A 10,959-nucleotide genomic window follows, 5' to 3' on the forward strand; every position below is an offset into this window, starting at 1 on the left:
GGAGTCTTGCTCTGTCGCCCAGGCTAGAGTGCAGTGGCCGGATCTCAGCTCACCGCAACCTCTGCCTCCTGGGTTCACGCCATTCTCCTGCCTCAGCCTCCCGAGTGGCTGGGACCACAGGCGCCCACCACCTCGCCCGGCTAATTTTTTTTTGTATTTTTAGTAGAGACGGGGTTTCACCGTGTTAGCCAGGAGGGTCTCGATCTCCTGACCTCGTGATCCGCCCGTCTCGGCCTCCCAAAGTGCTGGGATTACAGGCTTGAGCCACCGCGCCCGGCCGCCTTTCAGTATTTTCAAGCAAACAGACTGAGCCATTCTTTTCTTTTCTTTTTTTTTTGAGACAGAGTCTCACTCTGTCACCCAGGCTGGAGTGCAGGGGCACGATCTTGGTCCACTGCAACCTACGCCTCCCAGGTTCAAGCAATTATCCTGCCTCAGCCTCCCGAGTAGCTGGGACTACAGGTGCATGCCACTACACCTGGCTAATTTTTTGTATTTTAGTAGACATGGGGTTTCACCGTGTTGCCCAGACTGGTGGCACTCCTGAGCTCAGGCAATCCGCCCGCCTCGGCCTCCCAAAGTGCTGGAATTACAGGTGTGAGCCACCACACCCAGCCAGACTAAGCCATTCTTAATGCTAAAATCAAACCAGCACAAAGCAGTCAGGCCCAGTGGGAGGAGGGGCCCAGCTTGGGGGCTGCTCTTGGCCAGGCCAGGCTGTGGGCTCTGGTAGGGGAACCAGAGAGGGCAGGGGCCAGAGGAGGGGGCAGAGGAGATGCACGGGCACCGGCCAGACCGGGGCCAAGATGGGGACCCAGGCAGCAGCAGCCATGGAGAACTAGTCCTTTGAGCCCTCCAGGGCTCAAAGGACTGGTCCGGGAGCGGTGGCATGAGCACGCAGGGGTCCTAAGGCTGTGCGGCCCTCCAGGGCTCAAAGGACTGGGGTGGGCACAGGCCCTGCACTGGGGGACCCCGGTGCGGGGGCTGGGGAAGCAGCCTCGACAAAGTGTGCGATTGGCGGCCCCAAGGCCAAGACGCATCTGAGAGCGGCTGTCCCCAAACGGGGAGACAGGCGTCAGAGAAGCCAGGGAGCCCCCGCAGCCGCAGCCAGAGGGCCAGGCCAAGGCTAGCGACACACGCAAATCTGCAATTAGCCCAGAGCGCTAAACAAATCAGAGGAAACAAAACAGGAGCGCCGGCGAATCCCAGCCTCCGCTGTTTTCAAAACAAGCTCGAGGGGGGCGCCGCGGGGCGGGGGCCTGGGGGGTCGGCAAGGACCCCGGCCGCCCCTCCCCGCAGCACCGCGCCCGTGGGTAGACGCGGGGAGGGACTGGTCCGAGAGCGCGCGGGAGACCCGGCGAGGGCGAGCCCGGCGGCGCCGCCACCCAGCCTCACCCGCCGGTGACCAGGGCCAGAGTTCAGCCCAGGAGGCGGGGGCAGCCCCCCGGAGCCAGCGGGGCGGGGAGGAGTGCCTCCGGGTGGGTGTGCGAGCCCGGTACCCGGCCAGAGCCAAAGGCTGGCACCCCGGCCTGTTCCTCCCGGACAGACCCAGGTGGCACAGCCCCTCCCCCCGGCGCCGGCGCCGCCAGACTCCCCGGAGGGCGCAGAACGGTTGCCTGGGAGCCAGGGGCAAAGCGCTGCCCGGGGCCAGGAAGCGCGGGCACTAGGCCCGGGCCTCCTCGGCGCCGCCCAGTGCCCCCCGCAAACCCGAGCTCCGCGGCCACCTCCCGGGGACTCCAGCGCCCCGTCCGCCCCTCGACCCCGCGCACCTGGCGCGCACCTGGAGGGAGCACGTGGCCGCCTCTGGGACAAACCTCACCGGGCCGGGAACCCAGGGGGCAGGTGGGAGCCTGACCCGGGTAACAATGACGGCGGCGGCGACAGGAGACATCGTCCCCGCGGGGCGCTCACCTGGCGTCAGGCACACCGGAGCGCGCGAACGGCCATTACCTAAGTCCACTGGGCCGGGGAAGGGGCGCGGGGAGCGGCTCCGCCCCGCCGATGGTGGCTCCGCCCGTGCCCCGGGTCGGTCTCAGGGCTCGGCCCCTCCCGGCCCAGATGCCAATCATGCACGACCCTGCCCAGAACAGCCTCCCGCAGGACTCTGGACCCAGGGTCAAGGCCAGACTCACCCGGGGCAAAGGCCGAGCGCTCGCGGCACAACCCGACCTAGGAGCTGGGGTGGGGCGGGGCGGGGCTCCAGGGACCGACTGACGTCGCGGCCTGAGCCTCGCGTCAGCGTCTACAGCCTTCCCGCTGGACTCCGGGCCGGGGACCCCTCCCAGGTGGAGGCCGTCGCACCCTCCCCGCCAGCCTGGTTCCAGGGCAGGGCTCCTTCTTTGGGGCCAGCCTCCTCTGCAGTCTGGGCTCTGGGTCCCAGCAGGAAAAGTCACCCTGGCTGGTGGCAGCGCCGGGGTCACCAGCCCAGGATCCTGGGGGTGCCTCAAGAAGCCCCAGCTCCTCCTGTCACCTGCTCCAGCTGGGTTGGTCACAGGCCCCACCGGTCCACACCTCCTGGCGCACCCAGGCCACCTGGTACCCAGGGCCTCTGTATCTAGCCCTGGCCCTCAGGCACCCCCTGAGCTCACCTGGCCATGCCCAAGGGGCCCGCCCCAGCCCCCTCCCCGCCTCGGTACCAAGTGCAGCCCCTGTACATGGTGGGTTCCCTAGACCAGGGCCGCAGGCTGCCCTCCCGTCCCACACACAGCTTCGAGGCCCTCCTCAGCCTCCTCTCTGGCCATCGCCCACTGGCGCATCTGGAGGATGGTCCTCGCCAGCCCTGACAGAAGGTGGGATCCAGTTGGCTACGGTGCCCTGTCCCCACATGCGCCAGGCCTGCAGAACCACTCTCCTCAGCCATCCCTTTTGGGGTCCCAGCCCCCATCCTGTCCAGCCTGGGCACAGCTGCAGCCCCCTCTTGCTACACAGCGGTCCTTCGGGTCAGAAATCTGGGCAGCGCAAGGCACCCACCAACGTCCCTGTGCTTCCTGAGGACCTCCTGCGGGAGGGGCGGGCATTGCCAGGCGCCCGGGGCACACACATGAAACCAGTGGCCACCGCAGGAACCACCACCTCATCAGGACAGGACATGTGGTCGGACAGCCGGCGGCCACGGAGGGACTCTCGTGGGATTCTGGGGCTCGGTCACTTGGAGTCTCTTCTGAAAGGAGGCCTCCCGGCCCACCGGCGCCCAGCCCCGCCTGCAGGCTCTCCTCTGAGTGGCCCCCACGCATCTCCCCCTTTCCAGTTCAACCCCACAGCACCCAGCTGCTCAGAGACCAGGTCCTGCCTGGATGCAGCTGGCTCAGGACCAGCCCCCGCCCACAGCCCCCGGGGTGGATGTGGGGGGTGGATGGGTGAGGCCCCAGCCAGTGAGCAGTAACCAAGGCCTATAATCTCCCCGTCAGCCTGTCAGAGCCTCAGCGGTCACCCCAGCCCCGCCCCTCCCATCACTGCTGAACCCCACAATTAGCTTGGGGCACCACGCCAAGCCTGTGTGCCAGACACCACTTGCACACATGACCACACATGTGCAGACACACACGGCTGGGTGCTGCCGGAAGAACTCTGCCAACAGGGTCTTACCCCAACACCCAGAACTCGTCTCCAGTACAAACAGCCTGGGAGAGATGCCTCAGGCTGGGGCACTTGGGTTGAGAGGGGCAGTGGGTAGCTGGGATCTTGGCAGTGGAGGTCTCAGAGCCCGGCATGCCTGGAGCCCCGAGGGAGGGGCCGTGTGTGGCATGGGGGAGGGGGACGGGGGCAGGGCTGTCTCAGCAGGGGAGAGGGGCTGCATCTGCCCAGGATGACTTGGGGGTGGCATGGGGGAAGGGAGGGCAGAGGCAGGGCTGTCTCAAAAGAGGAAAGGGGCTGTGTCTGCCCAGGATGAGTTGGGGGCTGGTGAGGCACAGGGTGTTGGGCAGGATCTGGGTCCAGGCCAAGGGTGAGCCGCCCCAGGATGTGGGCTGGGCCGCACAGGGGCAAACACTCAGGGCTTTGGGAGGCCAGAAGGACCGGGATTTCCCAATGAGGAAATGCCCCTCTCAGAGTGGGGGCAGGACAGTGAGTGGGAGGTGAGGCCCGTGGCCGGAGCTGTGTGGGGAGGTGGGTGCCCCTGGAGGCCAGGTCCAGCCCCTTGCTCCACACGGGGGCTTGCTCTGTTCATGGTGGAGCTGAGGACTTCGAACCCCCCAGGGACTGGTCAAGGGTCACTGGGCCCCAGGTCTAGATGCGGAACTGGGGGACCCTCCGGCGAGCTTTGCTGGGCCTGGGTGGCCTACCTGGGGCGCCCCGCCTTCCCGCCCTCCTCCCTAACATCCTTTTCTCCTGAGGTCCCTCAGGGTGGTCACCAGATCAGGCCTGGTGCCAAGATGGGAGTGGGGAGGCCAAGCCCCTCAGCTCCCCTGGCCAATCTCTGAGGCTGAGAAGGAGTGGGGGGGCCACGCTGGAGCACCTCCCTCCCACCACCTGCCCCTCGCCCCTGTCAACTGTTGGCTCCACTTAAAATAGCTTCTCCCCCTCACTGGTGGGAGGGAGGCCCTGGTGTCAAGCCGGTGAGGCTGGAGCAGGGCTGGGCACAGGGCCTGGGCTCAGCAGTGTTCTGCGCCCTCCATCTCCTCCAAAGCAGGCCCCAGCTCTGAAAACACACCTGGCAGGGCTGGGATCCACAGAGTCCTCACCTCCTGCTGGTCCTCAAACCCCATTCTCCATGGCTAGGTCCCTGAAAGACTTGGATTACCCCCAAGCCCCCTGCCATCCCGCCAAGCTGTGGCCCCCATGCCACCCTACCACCTCTGAGTCTCACAGGCCCAGGCCTCCCTTGCTTCCCCCAGAAGAGACCCCCCAGCTCCTGCTTCTGGCCTGTCCTCAGAGCCCCAGAACTCACCTAGGTTCAAAGCCAGACCCCAGCTGAGGACAGAGCATGGGCCCCAGGCAGGTGCAGTGAAAATCACAGAGCAGGCTCCTACGCCGGGCACTCATGCGGCCTGAGGCATAGCCCCCTGGAAACTGCCTCAGCCTTCAGCACCCCGCCTCGGACCAGCAGGGCAGGGAGGTTCCTCCTCTGAGAAGCCCTCAAAGCTGCCTGGAAGGAGTGGGCAGTGCCCCCAGCCACCAATCTGACCGGTGGTCCAATCTGTCTCTGAGCAGGTGGCATGCTGGCTCGGGGGGGTCCCAGACCACAGCAGAAGGTCACCTGGGAAGACAGCCCCAGCCCTGCACAGGGCTTGTGGGCAGGAACCGTCCCAGCCACGGGGCAGATGCCCTTGCCTGGCCCCTCGGGGGGCCGTGTTCACACAGGAGGCCTTCTCAGAGGTGGACACCAAGCACTTTTCCTCTTTCTCACTCTTGCTGTGGGGCCCAGCTGGCGCAGCATCGGGCCCAGAGGTCGGTGCTGGACACTGTGACTCCACCCAGGGCCCCACCAGGGAAGCTGCTGACCAGCTGTGCCACAGGGGCCGGGAGTCCTATCCCCAGGAGCCCAGTCCCTGCCCCTGATGCTGCTGCTGCTGGCAGAGCTAGGGGCAGAACTGGGGCAGCACCTCCCTCTCCTGCTCCAGGCCTGGGCCAGGAATCAGCGGGCACTGGAATGAGGAACTATTGGCTTTCAGAAACCAGGAGACCTCAGGGGGCTGAGGAAGAGAGCCGGACCTGCCCCCAGGTGCCCTGATCGCAGCCCAGGGCAGTCTCCTCCCTCACCTAGCCTGGGACATGAGACAGCTCAGGTGTGGCCTCGGCCAGTCCTCGGGGGCCACCCCCAGGGAAGGCCAGCAACCATAGTGGGCCCTCGGTGTGGGCCCGCCACTGGATGTGAAGGGCTCCAGGATCTGGGCTGCAGAGGCAGGACTGTGGGAAATAGAACCCCCAGCTCCTCGGCCAGGCCAGCCCCAGGCTCCTCCCCAGACACAGGCATCCCCAGGGGGTGGGGCAGACCTGTAGCACCACCAGGGGCAGCCTGCCCCACCATCCCTGGCTCCACTGGGCTTGGGGCCAGTCACTGTCACAGGTTCCTGAATTTCACAGAGCAGGGCAGATCCACTGGGGGGCGGGTGGGGTGCCAGTGTTCAGGGCCAGACGGCAGGGGCCCAGCCAATCCCTTCATACACTTGGTCTTCAGAGAGAAGGCTTCTGAGCCAGGAGGGCCACTGTGTCAGGGCCTGGCTTGAGGCCACACCTGCGGCTGGGGGAGCCCAGAACAGCACAGGGTCCTCCCCTGGTCGGCAGAGAGAGGCAGGGGTCCTTACAATCTGGGGGTATGAGAAGAAGCAAGCCCTGTGTCAAGGGATGTGAAACCACGGAAAGGAAGAAGGTGGAGGAACCTCGTGTAGCCCAGAAAGAGGGAAGCGAGGGCAGCTGCCCTCCCTGGGGCCCCAGAGCCCGAGCACCCCCCACCAGCCGTAGGCTCTGACCCACACTCCCCATCCCGTAATTAGTCAGAGACCCAGTCCCACCCCCCCCACAGCCCCACCCCAAACACAAACAGCCACTATCCCGAAGGGAGGGAGGGGCTCTGCCCAGCCCCAACCCCACCGAATCCCCCACCCCCAGAGAACCTGGATCCGCCTCACAGAAGGGAGGTCAAGGCTGGGGGACCCCTTGCTGGCCACTGGGTGAGTTCTGAGCAGCTCACCACCTCATCCCCAAACCGCATCCAAGGAGGGCTCTGGGTACAAGAGGTTCCCCACTAACTTCCGAGGAGGGCGGCCAGGCTGCAGCCAGAGGGACAGAGGCATGAGCTGAGTGAGAACTCCCAGCTTAGAGGAAGGCAGCCCTCGTGGCAGAGGCCTGGCATCCAAGTGCCTGCCTAGCTTACAGAAGGCACAATATGAGGAGCCGGAAGACACAGCCTCTCCCAGCCAGTGCACCCCTGCCCACGCCCATGTCCCGGGGGACCATCAGTTGTGGCTGGCACAGCATGAGGCAGGGGGCAGGACATGGTGAGAATGGACGACGTCCTGGGCTGGGAGGAGGACTGTGCCATATGGGCCCTCCCCAGCACCTTCCAATCCAATCTCTTCTGCTCCACTTCCCTGGGCCAGGGCCAAGCCCCTGGGCTTTCTGCACTTGGGGCCAGCTGCCGGCTCCACCTCCCCGATGTGGTCCCCATGCAGGCTGCTGGGCACACGCCCCGGGTGCACACACAGCATGGACCCAGAGTGCCCGGCAGCCACAGCCCTGGGCACACAGCGTCGCAGATGACTCCTCACACAGACCCATCTCTGGCTTCAGTCTCCCCACCTGCGAGATGGGCTCACAGGCACCATATCCACCGGGGGTCGTAGGCGAGGCCTGGCTGTCACAGGGGCTTGGAGGGAGGCTGATCCATTAGTCAGGAACTTAACAGGGAGTCAGTTGGGGCAGGAGGGCCCCCTGAGGAAGACCCCAGTCCCGTCCCTAGCAGCCTGGCCTCGCTCCTGCCAGTTCCTCCCTGGCACGCATAGGTCACCGGCACACGGTGTGTCCCTGAACTTGGGTCTGGAGGGTGCCTCAGAGGCTCTTCAGACTACCGTTGAGGCTTCTTGGGGCGAGGGGGTCCCTGGGCGGGCCCAGAGCTCCTCCCATCCCATGGTCTCCCCCAGAGGGGCCTGGGCCCACTGCAGGCTCAGCAGGGCCTGCTGGGGCCAACCTTGGGGCCTTCTCCAACCCAAAGGTGACGCATCTCCTCCCCGCCCAGTCTGGGCAGCTGCAGTAGAAAGTGGCAGAGCTGCCCGGACTTGCCTGTCCTCCTCCTGGGGCCCTCAACCCACGGCCCGGAAGTGGATCCCTCTCCCACGCTGCAGCCTCCCGCTTCGGGTGACTGGACACGGCTGGATAATCCAAAATAATTCCTTCTTGGCAGGCAGCCGGTGGGGGAGGGGGACTCACATTCCAAACCCTTGTTTTTCTCAGTAACTTCCCTCTACTGGGGCAAGGAACCCCTGGCCAGACCTCAGGCCTCCCAGACCCCCCAGACAGAGGTGGGCCCCCCATAGGAACCTTGAGAGGACTCAGATGTGCCAGGCCCACCTGCTTGCTCCTCAGTCAGCTCTGGGGATTTCTATGCAACATGTAAAAAGCTGACTCGCCACAAAAAAATGCCCGCTGGCCCTGCCCTCCGGGGGACCCTCACCTCTGGGCAGGAAAGGGAGGGCTCCTCCCACCAGCTGTTCAGCTGTTCCGGGCCAGGGTCATCTGGGCATGGGGCAGGCTGAGAGACCCCAGTTCCTGGCAGCCTCGCTCTCCCACCCGCAAAGGGCTCCTGAGGAAGCTCAACTTTAAAGCCTGGCAGGCTGAGCGGAGCCTCCAAGCAAGGGCCGAAGTCAGACATTAAGTGCGGGGGGGGGGTGGTCCAGGGAAGGTGGGGCCCAGGGAGCCCTCCAGGCCCCCGAGACCTGCCGGGTTTGGGGCCCACCCTCACCCTCACCCTCACCCCCTGTCCTGACTCTGCCACAGCCCACAGTGGGCAGACAGACCCCTTTCTTCCTTTCCCAGGGAGCTTCGGGAAGAGAAATCAAGGGCCTGGCAGGAAGCTCCAGGGCTCCCGGGCTCTGAAACCCCCAGATGACAGTGAGGCGGGCTCCCCAGATCTGCCGAATAGCCCGACCAGGGGCGCTGGCAGGGCAGGGGCTTCCTGCATGAGCAGGGTGCGGAGGGGCACGCTCAGCAGCGGGGAGGCAGGGCCCGCGCCACCGCTTCTAAGACTTTCTGTGTCTCGGGGTGTCCACCCAGACGCCACCCTGGGAACCGCGAGGAGGCCCAGGCCGTGGGGTCTCGCCAGGTGCGGGTGCTCTCCGCCCTGGCCAAGCAGGCCCCAGGGGTGCGGGGACGGCCCCCGGGAGCTCGGGCAGAGCCAGGCTCCTGTGCCGCTGAGCCTGGGGCCGGCCCGGAGCGCCTGCACCGCGGGACCATCTCCGCTCGGCGCACGGAGCTCGGCGGCTGAAGAGTGAGAGGCAGGCGCGGAGGAGGGATCCGACGCGGCTCCGGAGGGACGCGCAGCCCCCGCCGGCCGGGCCCGTCCCCCGAGTCCCCACCGGGAAGGGCGTGGGGCGGGAGCGGCCCGGGCCTCGCCGGATGGACCGACGGACGGGGCCCAGGCCCCGGCAGCCCTCCGCGGAGCCGCAGCCGCCGCAGGTCCCCGGGCCCAAGCGCGGCAGGCCCGGGCGGAGCGGCGCTGACGGCGAAGCCCCCCGCGCCCAGCGCGACGTCCCCCGCAGCCCAGTCCCCCGAGCTCGGTACCTGCACGTCCGCCGCCGAGGCTCGATGGCGCCCGGGCCGCGCTCGGGGCTGCGCTCTGGCCCGCGCTGCTGCCATGGAGACGAGGCCTTTGTGTGGCCGAGGAGGGGCCAGAGCGCGGGAGCTGCCGGCCCCGCCCCCGACGAGGGAGAGGAGGGGAGGGCGGGGAGAACAGGAGAACGGGGGAGAGGGAGAGGGGAGGGGGAGGGGCTGGGCCTGCGTCCCCTGCGCCCCCCACGTCTCCCCGGCCCCAGCAGCCACAGCATCCTTGGGTAGGTTTGGGTACCCCAGTTCAGACCCAGGTTCAGCCAGGGCAGCACCCTGCCCACCATGCCACCGTCCAGGAAGGACGAGCACCCACAGAGGCCCCCTGGCCTGAGCACCCCCACAGGAACCCCACAGGTTTGAGGGGAACCCAGGGCTTGGCGCTAGGGGAGGGCATTACAGGTGCACTTTTGCCCGGCCAGAGGAACAAGGGTCCCTGCCAGTCTTGAGATGGGTGGGCACCAGACCCTCACCCCCAGACAGGGAGCAGACCAGTCGCTCCCCGGCAGCTTTCAGAGGTGGGGGCTGCTGGGCTTTGGCCCTTTCCCAGGAGTCTCAGGTCCTCAACCTCCCAGGGTAAACTGGGCACCTGGAGATGGCCTCCCAGCACATCCCTGGCCTCTAGCAGCACCTCGGGACGCTGCACCTGGGACCCCACACTAATCCTTCAGGGCCTGGAGGTGGGTGGCCCGAGATCTCTTTCTGGAGTTATGGTTTCTGGGACAGAGCTGGCCCCACTTCTGGCATCCCAGGCCTCAAGTCCCAGCCCCAGTGCTCCTGGGGTCCCCTGCGCTTGAGAAAAGGTGGAGAACCCTCTGCAGGGCTAGACCTTGGAGCATGCCTCCACTGCCCTCCCAGGACTGGATGTGCTAAGCAGGAGACGGAAGCATTCCCCAAGCCCTCACCCTTGCCCCCACCCTGGGTCACCCCTCCCTGGGGCCGGCCTTCCACCCAGACCTGCCCCGTCCTTGCAGCTGGTCGGCTTCCTCCTGTCCCCAGCCAGGCATCCCTTCCTCCCCTGCTTCCCCGACTCGGGATCTGCCCTGCCACATCCTGACAAACTCTCCCAGCCTGACTTAGTTCTTTTGGTCTCTGCCTTCTCCCACCCTCAAGTAGCCAGGCCTTGTTCCTGCCCAAATCTTCCCTTGGGCCTTGAACCACAATCCACATTGCGGCCACCCTCCCCTTCACTGCAGAGGACCCCAGAATTACCAGGGTCTGACAAGGTTGCCAACATTTTATCAAAAAAGGAAAAGACAAGCCCTGTGTCACAAAAGGACATTTTAATACCACAACCGTGGGAAGGCTTCTGTTCTAGACCAAAAGGGAGTCTTTAAATAGCCGGCAGGAAGTTTGAGCGTGAGCAGCTGTCCTTCCTATCCCTGAGCAGGCCCTGTGTGCACCCTCAGCCCCCAGCCCCACTCCAGACCTGCTCCCAGCTCTCTCCACCCTCTGGGTTCTGTGGTCCCTGTCCTTCAGGAGGCCTGTAACCACAGCAGTCCTCACCCTTGCCAACTAAGTTCTGCCCAGCAAGCCCTCTTGCCTGCGGGGGCTGGCACTGTGGCCGGGGTAGAGCTGTCTGACCTTCCTGCCTCTTCACTGCCTGCCCCTAGCCTGGTGTGCGTGGGGAGGGGAGGGCCATGGCCCAGCCCTGGACAGAGGCTCAGCCAACTCAGACTGGCCTTGACACTGGGGGGCCACAAG

General features: G+C 66.0%; 1 protein-coding gene across 7 annotated transcripts in view; it reads right to left on the reverse strand.

Annotated features, from left to right (window-relative positions):
- PLXNB2 (plexin B2) overlaps window positions 1-9,309 on the reverse strand; it is a 32,586-nt gene extending 23,277 nt beyond the window's left edge. For 2 of the 7 annotated variants that reach the window (XM_023221892.3, XM_023221895.3), the window contains exon 1: window positions 9,214-9,309. The gene's annotated coding sequence lies outside the window, so the exon portion shown is untranslated. Of the gene's footprint in view, window positions 1-1,911; window positions 3,117-4,885; window positions 5,300-9,213 lie in introns of those variants that run through there. The other 5 variants (XM_023221893.3, XM_026448143.2, XM_023221896.3 and 2 more) reach the window with 4 other exon arrangements.
- Window positions 9,310-10,959: the final 1,650 nt, after the last annotated feature.

The sequence above is a fragment of the Piliocolobus tephrosceles genome, chromosome 19 (assembly GCF_002776525.5).
Source record: "Piliocolobus tephrosceles isolate RC106 chromosome 19, ASM277652v3, whole genome shotgun sequence".
NCBI lineage: Eukaryota > Metazoa > Chordata > Mammalia > Primates > Cercopithecidae > Piliocolobus > Piliocolobus tephrosceles.